Here is a 13,702-nt window from a genome sequence, read left to right as displayed (position 1 = left end):
TTAACGTATATTGCACATATGTTATTGCGCGCAAATTATTAATAAAAGTAAATATATCGAGAAAACCATATTTATAACTACAATTAATATATTAATATATTACATAATTTAAATAATTTAACATTACACTTTAATCTAAACATTTATATGATGTTAACATTGATATTATAAATGAGATGTCGCGTAGACGAAGAAATTTTTTCTGCGTACCGCGTGAAGTTGAGCGCGATCACGTGATTAAATTTTCCGCGACTGGCCCATCCCCTCCCCCTTCTGCGTAGTTTAGTCGGAGCGCGTAGTCGGGTCGTGACCGCTCCGTATTTTCGCGTTTATTTTACTCGTTCAGACGAATCTTGCGTGCCGATAAGTGTCGAAAGTACCGAATATTACGATGGGCGATCGTCCTGTTGCGATTCGTGCTGTCTTAATTAACGAGTCTCGATAATCGCGACCGGTAAGTTTATCGCTATATCGTCTTATTGGAACAGTCCATTTTTCTAACAATAAGTACGAGATAATATTCGTCCGCTGGGTGCTCCGAGTGTTATTTAGTGCCCGAAATATCAAGGAGCATCGAAAGATATCGAAAGGAGCATCGTCGAGGATGTCGGGAATTATTATAACTGCAAGATTAATTATCGTGGACATTAATCATTATTGTTCGCGATATTCCCGAATTCGTCCGCCATGACAGTGACGTATGCGATGTGTTCCTAATGAGGACGAAACAAGTGTTCAACAAATAAAGTACATAGACTTAAAGATAGAGTGCGCACCAATTAAAGGAGAGAGGACAGTAAGAGGACATTTTCTTTCCTTGTTTAACCCTCTCAACTACGCAATATTTACGGCAGTTACGAACATTCCAGTGTGTTGATAATCCACGCAATCACAATCGAATGTTTTTTTCGATACACGTAATCATAATATTGATCGTCCTACCGAATCGCCGTGTGAAAGACTCTGTTTATGTTGTGTGACATTCTTCGCGAGTATAATTGAGCATCGGAAAAATATACGGGTTCATTTCAGTGTTATCAACCGGTCCGCGCGATCATGATCGAACGTTTTCCGCTATAACCTCAATATTGGACGCATCTCGTTGAATCGCTATTCGTCGGAAAACTACGTTTATTTTGTATTATTCGCGAATGTATAATCGTGCGTCGGGAGTGCCGAAAAAGTATGCGGGCGTTCAGTGCGTCAGCTGATCCACGAAATCACGATCGAACGTTTTCCGACATAACCGCGATATTGGACGCATCTCATCGAATCGCTATTCGTTGGAAAACTACGTTTATTTTGTATTATTCGCGAGTGTATTATCGTGTGTCGGGAGTGCCGAAAAAGTATGCGGGCGTTCAGTGCGTCAGCTGATTCGTGAAATCGTGATCGAACATTTTCCGATACACATAATTAATTGCGTTTGACCGAATCCACGTAATTTTAGTATATTAACTCTAAATTTTGTACATGACTGCGATCGAAAAAAATATAAATCGCATTTATTGGAAGTGTTCGTTTAGAAATACACGCGTTTAGTGTTGTTCGCGAGTGTAATTGAATGCATCGAAGGACATCAATGGAGATCAAGGGATCATGGATTATTGAGACAGGAACTACTAGTCATCTATGATGGTGAGTCGAAAATATATTTAATAACGTATATAATATGTACGAAAATATCATTTTCCTCGTCTTTATATATATGCAAATAGTGTCATAATATAATTATCGTAATACAAAATACAAATAAAATTTCTTCTCGTAATAAAATATCGTCTAGAAAATAATATAAAACAGTAGACGAGGAGAGAGATAAGCAATTTTCATTTTTTAAATTTATGAAAAACGATAATACACACATAATATAGATATAATTATCGTAATACAAAATACAAATAAAATTTCTTCATATCGTTTAAAAAATAATATAAAACAATAGACGAGGAGAGAGATGGGCAATTTTCATTTTTGAAATTTATGTAAAATATAATACATATTATATACATATAATACACATATTAATATATTTATTATATAATATATTTATCATTAAATAATATATATTATGTATTATTAAATATACAATTTAATAACACATAATATATTATATATTATTATTAATACATATTATTATTATACGAAATTATATCGAAATTGCGATGACAAGATGAGTACAATCGTACGATTTTTCGGCGATCACAAATCATAAATTAATATATATACGCGACCGATGAGTCATTGTCATTAAGCGAACATAGCTGGAAACTACTACTCGGTGCATGAACAGGCAAAGGGGAGCGTTGACATTAACGAATCGCATACGTGTAAATGAAATGGCAGCGTGCTGTTTCGCGCGATTCGTCATTGTAATAATTTGTCTCGCTCTTTTTGGCCGGATCGGCGAAACTTGCGAGAGACGCTAATTTAGCCGCGTTTCGCTCAAGAACTTCGACATTCTTTTCATTCTCATTTTCTTTCCCCCGACGTCCCTCTCGCCCTCTCTCCTCTGTCGTTCCGTTCCGCTTCCCGCTATTGTGCCTTTTGCCGTGGCTCTCTGGTCGTTTTATAGCTTCATTAGAAGCGAGGGTTCTCGTTTAATAATTCATTGGGGGAACTCGGCCTCGTAGTATCGCTCCGACTCGCCTCTGTCTGTTTTTTGACGAGCAATCGGGTATCTTTCTTATCGTACTTTGTTGTCGGCGAAAAGAGATGAAAAATGTTCGGTCCGATGGGAAATGCGGCGATATATTGGGGATACGCCGTATTGTCGTAAAATATGTATCTTCAAATGGACAGCCATTCTCGGATTTCTAGCGAAAAATAAGTTTCAATAAAAGAAATCCATGTATTTGAGTGACTTTGATTATTAACAAATCGAAACGTTGGAAAAGCAATTTTCATTTTTATATTATAATATTAGAGCTTGCCAAAATTATTCGAAATAATATAATTAATCATTTAATTTACACTTGGATCTCTAAAAATATTAAACGCACAATATATATTACACATGACAGTTTTCTCGCTAGCTATAATTTTCTTTACGTAAAACTCGCCCTTATCGTGGATTTTGTAGAGGAATGATGATATATCGACGTTATGATCGCGTTATGAGATCGTATACGTGTAATCGTAAACCAGCATGTTACAATAAACCATTGTTGGCCCTTCCGAAACGTGGAAGGGAATAGCGAGTGAAGGGCGGGATAGGATGTCTTCCGAGGCACGTCTTATCCGTAAACACGTGCGGCGCGCGAAGATGGGAGGGACGTTGCGAAGAAATCCTCGAGATAATTACAAGCGGCTTCTCAAAGCGAAAGTCTCGGATTCATCCGCCTTGTTTTCGGGTTCCCTCGAGAATCCAGCCGTTTCGAAGGAAATGGTGGCTCGTAAAATAGAGATAAAATATTGCCCGACTATTTATCGAGTCATTATTACCCATAGAGATCCAATGATGCGAAGTTACTCGGAGAAAGAAAGGAATCTTCCTTCCAGCCGTATGTACGGCTTGTGGAAAAAATTCCTGGAAAAATAGTCGCGATCATTGCTTTCATTTAGGAAACAAAGCTGCGCTCTTACGATATAATTAACTTCATGATGTAGTTGTTGAAATTTTTTTTTAATGGACTAAATTTGTTTTTATCATGATATTTGAAAATATTATCTCGCCATGTGTAATTAATCAAATTTATTTATTTATTTATATGACGATATATATAGAATTGTATATGTAATCATGTTAAAAAAAATTATATATTATTACGTACTCTCGTGACATGTTAAAACTTGAAAAAGAGAGCCCATTTGAGTGACGAAAAAAATTTCACGCGTAGCATTGCGTGTGCTAAAGTATTATACTCTCGGTTGAAGTTTAATTTTACGGCTTAATTACGGTACAAGATCAGCTTTCAAAAGATTGCAGAATTAATCAACGATGGCGATACGCCGTATTATTCGTACGCATGAAACAAGTGAGATCGAATTGTGTAACATGCCGAAACCGACAAGTTAACTTACACTTTGTTTCAAGGTTCATTATCCTCATTCTCGCGCAAGTAAATTAAAAAAAAGCAATCTGGAATTTTTTTTTTATTCTTTAATCGTTGAAAGGGTAAAATCTCCTTTTACGTGTTTCATACCTTTTATAACTTGTCGACAATGATATCTACGAATAGACATATTAATCGAGAAGTAATACTTTGAGATACATTTCGTGAGATCAGCTGAGAGAAAACGTTCTCTCGGCAAGACGCACACTTCCTCGAGAGAAATTTTCGAGCACGTACATGTTTATTGCGCGTGGTTCGAGCATAAAGTATCAATTCCGATCTCCCTACGACGTGTTTACGACGCCAGCGGACTAACTTTATGTCTTTCTTACAAACTTTACGAGACGCGCACCGTCTCTGAGAGTGCGTCCGCGAGTGCTCTATATTGGCCGTTGTACGAGGAAGAAGCCTTAACTCGTGTCAGTCGAAACGTCCGTCGCTGCTTGTTGCTAGTTGCTGCCGCTCATGCGAGGATCTGTGCGAAATCCTGACGCGATTCGGATTACGCGATGCTGTTATGGGCCGTTCGCGAGACAATGGATTCGCTGAATCGAACGGAATGTGACTGTGCGGAAGATAGATAGTATTGTCGCGTACGAAGGCTTCCCGCAGGCGTGCTGTTTATCGTGAAATTTATACGATCGGTCTAAGGCTCGCTTCAAAACGCGCCCCATGAATCTCGAGCGATTTTCGGAAAACCCCGTAGAAATTTATGGCATTAAAAATCTGTTCGCGTTCGCGGTTATATACCGTAGAAATATTTTACGCGACATGTTTTAATTTTTTAAAATATATACAGATATATATACACGATGACAAATGTGTCGTGCAGCCATTACATTATTCGAGCATGAAAAAAAATATAGATAGAGAGTCGCTGTTATTTTATATTCATAAATTCCCTTGGCGAACTGCCACCGCGAACATTCGATTAAATCCTGCAATCTCGCGCGCGATCACTTTGGCGAATGTCGAATATTTCATATCCACCAATTAGAGCGCTTCTCAGTGATCAAAATGCCGCGTCCAGATAAGCATTTATCAGCTTCGACGAACGGCTAAACTCGTTTTCCTGCGTCGCGATTAAAATCGCGACGCAGGCGCGCGCGTGTGCAAATATTCCCTGCCTCGTCTCACTCTCGCCACCGAGTATAATTGAGTTAGCCGTGTGACACGTCGTGCCATCCCTTCCCGACTGATGGGTGCCGGCAGCAGGGCGGTGGCGTCCGGGGGGGGGACGGTCGGCTTGTTTCGCGAGCGCGATGGAGATTCGGCCGGTTGCAGCTGCCGCGTGCAACGCCGAGGTCGGGGCGGGAGCCGATAAAACGCAAACATTTAATTAAAAGATAATCAACTGGATTGCGTGCGGCGTCCGCTAATGTTGCAGAACGGGAGATAGGACCCGGGCCACACAATATCGGTTCTTTATGCATATGAGCGCGGACCGGGAGCCGCGTCGCCGCCGCTCGCCTATGTGATTTAATTTTACACGAATATAAATTCGTATCGCACCCACGCGCCCACGCGCCCGCGCGCACGCATACACAATCCGATACGCTGCCATCTCCGATCAGCGACCGCCGACTATCCATGCCGAAGCGGAGGTGGTGAATATCGGGTCGATTTCCTATTAATTCGTCCGTGATGCGCACGTAGGAATATGAGACGATAAAAATGTAAGAATCTGTCAGATACACATTTAAAAATTTTTATCTATTTTTCATATAAAAATTCAATATACATGTCGAATACAGAGTCTACCTATTTAATTATATTACGCGATTAAGACTCTAGAAATTAATATATTAATAATATATAATAGACATATAAATCTAAAATGGAGTCACATATCTCTCTCTTATTTCGGATGCAATGTCCGACTAACAACGGAGATAAATTCGTGTCCAGTTGCAACTGCGAACGTGATAGTGGTTAAGATAGCGCGAAGAAACGGCGTGAAAGAGTGGCGGCAAAGTGCACGATCGTCGAGAATATTAAGCTCGCGGTCACGTACGCCATTACCGAAGCTAATGCAAAGCTGCCAGTCGTTTTATGCCATCTGTAACCGGATCTTTCCCTTCGACGACGAACCGGTGCGCTGCTCTGCCTCCGTAGTTCTTTTTTTCTTCCACCCCCTCCGCCAAACCCTCGCCGGTTGCCAATCGATTCGACGTGCGTTCGATTAAAGAAGGCTCTCTCTTTCCTACGTTTATTTTTACGTTTCGTCTCATTCTATCCCTCCACGTTTCCTTTTCGCTTTCTCGCACGACCTCTCGCTTTCCCCGCGTTAAGAAGAAAAGTGTCCCGAGATTTTTTCGTTCCCTTTCTTTCACCCAACCCGGTGGTTTTCCGCCCTCGATACTACGATTTCGGCGAGTCAGTATTCAGCGTGCGCAATCGTTTTTCTAGAAACGGCGTGATAAAACCTGTGGTTTATAGGTAAAATTCCTTTACTCGAGTCCCGAATACATTGATTTCCGAAACGTACGTTGCGAGCAATGTAGATTTATTTCTTTGTTCAAATTGATACTATGAATCACGAGTCACATACCTTTTTTGTTATTCCACATACAAATTTACGAAAAATCCCAATATTTTATTCCTTAGTATTTTTCTTGGTAGTATTATATTATTTTCAACACATTTTACATGACGACTATTGATTCGTTGATATCGGAAAACGCTTACATATAAACCGACAATGTTGCGCGAATTTACAATTCTTTTAAATATAAAATGCATCAATCTTTTGATTAACGAGATATCTTTTTTTATATAATCAAAAAATTCGTAGGAAATATTCCGAATAACGTGTTATTATATTGGGTTTAATTTAAATTTGTATATAATTTGTTTTGCTGCAAGAAATATGAGTGCATTTTTACAAGAAAATGCAAAAAATGATTAAAAAATATCCTACACACTATATTTATCATTTTTTAAATGAACGATATTTTTTTAAACAATGATAATTTACTCTCATCCAATAAATTGCAGCATAACAGACGAACTAGCAGGTAACAGATGTAAAGGAGTATTATAAATTATGAAGCAAGGACGTACTTCGTTAGTAAGCCTTACTCCGATCCTTTTAAATTACGCGTAAAACCCTTTAACGCCTTAATCGACGCGTTCATGATTCAAGAATTCGTTCCCCTCGCGAATAAAGTTTGTAGCTTTTTGAAGTCGACCAGACCGACGTTCGTCAGCATTAACGAAGATTAATTAAATCTTTAAGCGAAACATCTGAATCAAATACAGTTTATAAATGTATATTCTATGCTTTCTATATTTTAAATAAGATCATAATTTGAAAAAATAGCGTCCCGTTAAGTCAAGCTTAGTTGAATTAGATTAATCGAAAAGCCCTCGAAGTCAAGATGAAGGGCTCGCTAGAGAGTCTGCGCTATTTTGCTCCCCGGCTCTTTGTCAATTCCGACCTGTGCGCGGTGCAAAAGCGACGGTGACCATCTCCGACAATGGGAGCAGCAGGTTCGATCCCGGGAGCACGATTGTGTATAGTGTGCTATAGAGAGAGAGAGAGTGAGAGAGCGACAGAGGAAGGAAGAGAGAGCGACGCTCTTTGAAAGGGGCCTTCAGTGGCGCGGTTATTGAAACCGAGTGGCTCCTGCACCATGCAACGTAACTGCGGTTATGGCATGCATATGTATGCGTGTTGTCGCGATAATATTATATAGATATAATTTGAAAAGAATCGCGCGCGACGTAGACTCGGCGAAGATTCCCAACGATCTCGGGTTACACGTCATGCGGGTCGGGCGGACAAACGGACGAACAAGGGCGGAATGGACAAGCCGGTCGATTGACGATAACGAATGCTAATGGATCGGATGAGCTAATTTACCTTCATTAATCGATTGGTCTTCGAGTTTGCCTTCGACGTCGTGCGCCTGAGTCATCCGGATGGAGAGAGTGATCTATTCGGGAGCGAGGGTGAGAGGGACGGATCCGTACGTGTGTATGTGAGAACGAGCGTTAGGATGACGCGAGGTAGTAAACAGGGGCTACTTTTCGCGCAGGGGCTTTACCGCGGGCAGGTCAATAAACTTCTTCCGTCTATCGACAGGCGAACAAGCTGGTGAGTGGCGAGCAGGGGAGGGAAGGTCCTCTTAAAACGTCGAAATTAAATTCCACCAGGGGTGAGACGTGGCCTCTCGCTTTAAGGTCCACCCTTATAGCCGTTCCCGTTGGGCGTTTGCGCGCGCTATTTTTTTCCTCCGTAATCGTCGGTGCCTCGTAGTGCGTCCTTATTTCCTTCTTTCTATTCTGCCTCCAATGCCATTTCCTTCCCCGGGCGCGTTTCTTAAACGAGGGGCGGTCACGGAGCTCTTTCCTCCTGTACGAAGAAAAATATACGCGATAGTTAGACGGTCACAGCGACGCCCGCCTATTTCGAAGCACGACCCGAGGGGTTTTCCATTAAGTGCTCTACGTTAAAGCTCGCGTGCGGTCACAGAGGATGGCGGTGATACATTTTCGGCGCTTTCGCTATCTTCACGTGCGGTGAGCTCCGCGAACTTCCGTCTTCCGTCTGGAAGTAAGTCTCCGTAGGAAGCTCGCGCTCGTCTGCGTTTGAATCGTAGCGAGTAATTGTGCGATGAGGTTTTGCAAGATCGTCGAGGATAAGCTGTGACGCGATCTCTCTCTTTCTTTTCCTTTTTCCTCCGCTCCGCTCCCCTCCTCTTCTCGCTCTTTTTCTCTCCCTTTCTTACTCTGCAAAGGTAAATAGGTATTGGAAATTCAATTATTGAGCCCGCTTTCCTGTCGGCAGTCGACCTTCGTTATTTTTAATGAACGAGCACTTAGAACGGGAACGAGGAAGCAATCCGGGAAGAAGAGTATATGATCTTTCAGGATCACGGCTCCGCTCTTTGTACCGCGCTACTCTGTGAGCAACGATCATCGAACCGATAACGAGATCGTCTCCGTGGAAATTCTACGTACTCGTGTAATTCCCGTAGAGGCACAAAGAATCGTACTCAATGCGATAGGTATATAAAATGTAAGAATATTCATGCGCGCAGGTCCTTTCTCCGCACATTTTTTGCTCGCCTCTCTTTCTCGATACAAATGTAGTTAAAGGTAAAAGAATTTTTTTTTTTCGGCGAAATTCCGCCGTTGATTCTGCAATATCACGATTGAAGATTTCCCCCTGCCCTCCTGCCAAGCAAGATGAATTAAAACTCTAAAAGCTATAACTGCGCATAGTAAGTCTCCCCGCGCTTTGTGCTCTATCTATTCGCCATTGATTTCCTCGCGAACTTTGATATCGGCGATGGATAATGGCGAGAATATTCTACGAACGTAATTTATCGCCAATAAAGTTTCCTCTTTATAATTCCTTTAATACGGTCTTTCAAAGATTCTTAGAAGTCTATTTTGATATCTTGCGCTTTCGAGATATATATATATATATATATATATATATATATGTTCTAATAAATTAATTCTATTTTATTCTCGCTATTGATTATTTCAAGATAGAAAGGATTAATTATCGGTGATATCGGAATATGTTCTTTTATTCAAGCGTTCTTTTCTTCATATATACTCGAATGCATTTGAACGTGACAATTCGCAATCGATGAAGGCATGCATATTTTATTGATTATCTCGTCACATTTTTTTCGCGAGGCGCGATACGACGAGCAAATTGCGATAACGATCGTCAATTATCGAGTGGCCTCAAAGGACGCGCGAAAAGGAAACGGACGTTGTATTTTTACGCTTTTACAAAGCTCCGACAGTTCGCATGGCGACGGAGACAATGGAAAGGCGCGTTGCACAATGTGCAATCGAGTGGCATCGGCAATAAAGAGTCGCGATCTCGTAATAAACAGTCCCTGAAATAGAGTAATTATTTATTACTTGCCATCGATAATGGTGACCGACGCTATTCATTATCGAGGACCGACGGTTTTACGATATTTCGCTGCCGTTTGCAGAAATATCCTTGACGGGGATAACGCATACGAACCGGACGCGCGCTGATGCATTCGAGCGTGAATCTAAGATCGATCGGAGTTGGCTACTACGGAATCTCTCCTCAGAAATGGTAATTACGGGATTCCTCCTTTTGTTACGGCAGTTGCTATCGCAATAACGAGTTTTACGTAATTTGCAGGGAGGGGTATTACTAACACTTAAATTACGAATAATAGTGGGGCGCGGATTAAATCAAGTATACCGAGCTCTCTATAATGATCGACTGCCGCGCGAAGAACTTTATAGGCCCCTATATACGTACATGTATGTCTCGACAAAAATTACTAAATATTGTTATTATTACTTGGATCGCGATATCCTCGACGTATTTATACGTTATCTGGTGTTAAAAATACACGGCAGTAATCTCGTCGTATAATTAATACCCATACTTAATACTACTTTTTATAATAATTTGAATATATAACGGTACAGATGCGTTCTGATCCGTCACAAAGAGAGGTAAAAAAAAATTGAAAATCCTCGAATTGTGTCAAGAATGAAAACTCGCCGTTGTGCGTGATGTATATCTCTTTTTAGGATAGCCCGTATGCGTTCCCACGTGCGGCCAAACAGGATGCGCGAAATCGTTCGAGCGTGGTAAGACCGATAGCGACGCGCTCTCCTTCGTGGCGGTTTTTCAAGCGGGCCCGTTGGGCGTTTCACGGTCGCGCGACGCCAGACTTTGAGCCCGGCCGTGGTCTGGTCTATCTGGCCCATTACCAGCCTGGCACGTTGAACGCCCTCGTAAATCACCCAAGTGGCTGCTCGCGTTTGTTGCCGCGATTTCTTGCTGCTGGGGAGAAGATTTCTCGGGCTCGTGCGTATGTGTGCGCGCGCGCGCGATGGTGGATCGTTTGAACTGTGCCCCATCTCGCGAAAACCGCGCGACGAAATGTTTACGTGCGTGTAAGCTCGTTTTACGGCTTGATTCTCCGTTGCCGTTGTCTAGGACAAGTTACGGCAAAGAGAATTGCCCATATTGTCTTTACGTCGGACATTCGAGCGACATTTGTTTAACTCTGCGCAACGCGTTTCCTTTGAATGCGAGATCCGCAATTTTGCTCCCTACTACTGTACGTGTCAAAATGAAATTGCGATATATGTACCGTCATTTATACGGACAGCTTTAATTTAAATATCACTCGCAAGTGTCTCGAGTCGAGAAAGAAATTTTGCAAAATTCGGACATCTCTCGAACGCTTTCAGAAAGGATTGAATATGAAACACGCAAGAATGCAAAACACGGTATTTAGCGCAGTTAAGTTCGAGCAAAGTGTTAATAGTGGCCACGCCATTATAGACTGTTGCTATCTAAGATGGAAGATAACGATATATCAAAACGCGATCGCGAGAAGTACAACTAAAGATTTTGGCACGCAACGTAGACACGGCAAACGTATACTTAGCAAGGTAACGCGTGTCTAGCGACGAACAAGGAGATAACTCGATGGCATCGAGGCACGCCTAAATATCGTGCGCGAGACTACATAAGAGGTGGGCATAAGAGACGGGACGCGTTACGGGAAGTACCATAGCACGCACCATATCGCGCCGTGGTGCGTGCCCGAGTATTTGGCGCAATGTGAAATCGCGTTAAGGTCGACTTGCGCGAGAGAGATGACTATCTTTATACCGCTGGGATCTTCGTCCCGCGACCGCCAGTAGTCCCCTGCCTCTCCTCTTATCTCGTTCCTCGAAACCATAGATCAGCCCGAGACCGCGTTCTCTCTCCTCAGGTATATTATCCGCGTGTTCGTGGCGCGCTAAAAATACCGAAACCCCGAAAACGGGCGTTAAGATAGCGCTGGGCGTGACCGAGTCTGGAGGTCTGCAGGCAAACCGCGCTTAAAGAAGGGTTACGGCGAAGTAATGGTCCGTGTTGAGGGGGCAGGCGGGGAGGGGGCGCAGACGAAAGGACGAGGGTGGTGTCGGTGGTTTCTTTTTTCTCGCTGCACGCACCGACGATAGACTACTACCTTACAATGGTCTAGGCCTAAGAAATGGAAAATCAATATCGGTTTTCACGTATTCTCCTCCTCTCTAATTTCCTTGCCGATCAATCTTGAATCGCATCGGGAGAGAGCATAGTAGATTTATATAAAGTGTCTTGAGCTTTTGTTCCTCGAGATAGACTGTCGGTATAGATTGCACTTAAGTATCAAATTGAATTTCTTCTTCATAGCGATAAAGTTCGATATCTTCCGCCCTTTTTTCATTCGGAGAATCTCAAGATTAATTTGATAATATTGGAGAATATTACCATAGCGAAAGAAGTTGTGATATCTATTTTTTTACGTGCAATGAATATATTAAAAATATGTCGAAAGAGATATAGTTAGAAGAGAGGCTAAGAAATCTGAACAGAAGAAACACCGGGCAAGATGCCAGTAATTCGAATGAGAAACTTCTCATCGCGCTTAAGAAATCATCGCCAACCGTCGTGCGACGAATGCCTTTATCGCAGGTCTTAACAGAAAACTTTTCGTGGATTTGAGCTCGATCGCGTTTCCGTGAGCATCGACTATTAATACTTCGTACTTGAGTCGTTTTCCTTCTTCGCTCTCGCCGAGGCTCTTTTTCGCACTGGCAATCTTGTCGATAATGAGTTCTATAGAAAAATACTTTGGGCGCCGGACGAGGTGCGCGAATAATTTAGAGAGACGCTTGGAAAAATATTTTTCGATTGAAGGACCGCCAATGCTGCCTGAGTGCCGTCTTTTATCATTCTCTCCCTCTGCGCGCAACTTGAAAGCTACCCCGCAAGTTGTCTCTTTTAACATTTTTCTCTCTCGTTCGAATTTTCGAACCATCCAAGTCCCGTTCCACGTTTTCAATCGCAACGATAACAGTCGCGAGTTTTCGTTTCCTTCATTTGTCAAAGCAATCTTACGGCAGCTCCAACAATGATAACCGATATCATCGACGTTAACATAGACGGAATACGACAATTTATTCTTGTAAGACAAGACATATGATTCTTTTCGTTTGGATTCGCAAATCTGTGTATGTTTTAGCATTAAAGAAATGATATTAAAAACATGTCTTTGAGGCTCTTAATATTTTTTATACATAATGTAACATTATAGGCTGCTATACTGAGTATAATGTGGTTATGCTATTTTATTATATCAAATTTATTCGTTTGTGTGAGAGAAATGCATGAAATAAGATTTAATATATAATATAATTTTTTTAATTAAAAATTTAATTCTTGATTATAATGTTTGTGAAATATGACTCTCTAAAAACAATGTAAAGTTTTTTATACGATATTGGAGATATTATAAGTAGAATTCAAAGCGAGAAATACGTTGATAAATAATAAAAACTTTTCGGGTGTAAAAGTAGTAAAGGATGCTTTAAGAGGCTTGCGATCGTAAATTCGAAAATAATTTGAAGCATTAAGGGAGTCGTAAAGAGGCGGTTTCACCAAACAATTTTACCGGAAACGACATTACAATCAGAGTGGAAAGGCGGGACGCCTGAAGTTTTCCCATAGCAATATCTACCCCAGCGGCGAATTAAAATTTATGCGCCAAGAAGAGAGGAAGAGAAAGAGAGAGACGGAATCTTGAACAAACAATTCTTAAAGTGCTGGAACATGTCTCCGTTGTATTCTTGTCGGCACATCGTTTCGC

The 13,702-nt window shown here is 41.5% G+C and overlaps 1 protein-coding gene across 2 annotated transcripts in view; it reads left to right on the top strand.

Moving 5' to 3' along the window:
* Nucleotides 1–312: 312 nt before the first annotated feature.
* The window catches only part of LOC145960037 (netrin receptor UNC5B), a 248,613-nt gene continuing 235,223 nt past the window's right edge, over nucleotides 313–13,702 (top strand). For both annotated transcript variants that reach the window (XM_083079304.1, XM_083079303.1), the window contains exon 1: nucleotides 313–1,638. The gene's annotated coding sequence lies outside the window, so the exon portion shown is untranslated. The remainder of the gene's footprint in view (nucleotides 1,639–13,702) is intronic.

Source organism: Camponotus vicinus, unplaced genomic scaffold, assembly GCF_025532165.1.
Source record: "Camponotus vicinus isolate PSW18456_S1 unplaced genomic scaffold, iyCamVici1.0 SCAF_10, whole genome shotgun sequence".
Lineage (NCBI taxonomy): Eukaryota > Metazoa > Arthropoda > Insecta > Hymenoptera > Formicidae > Camponotus > Camponotus vicinus.
Note: the sequence above shows the minus strand (reverse complement) of the source record. Positions and strands in the feature narration are given on the sequence as shown.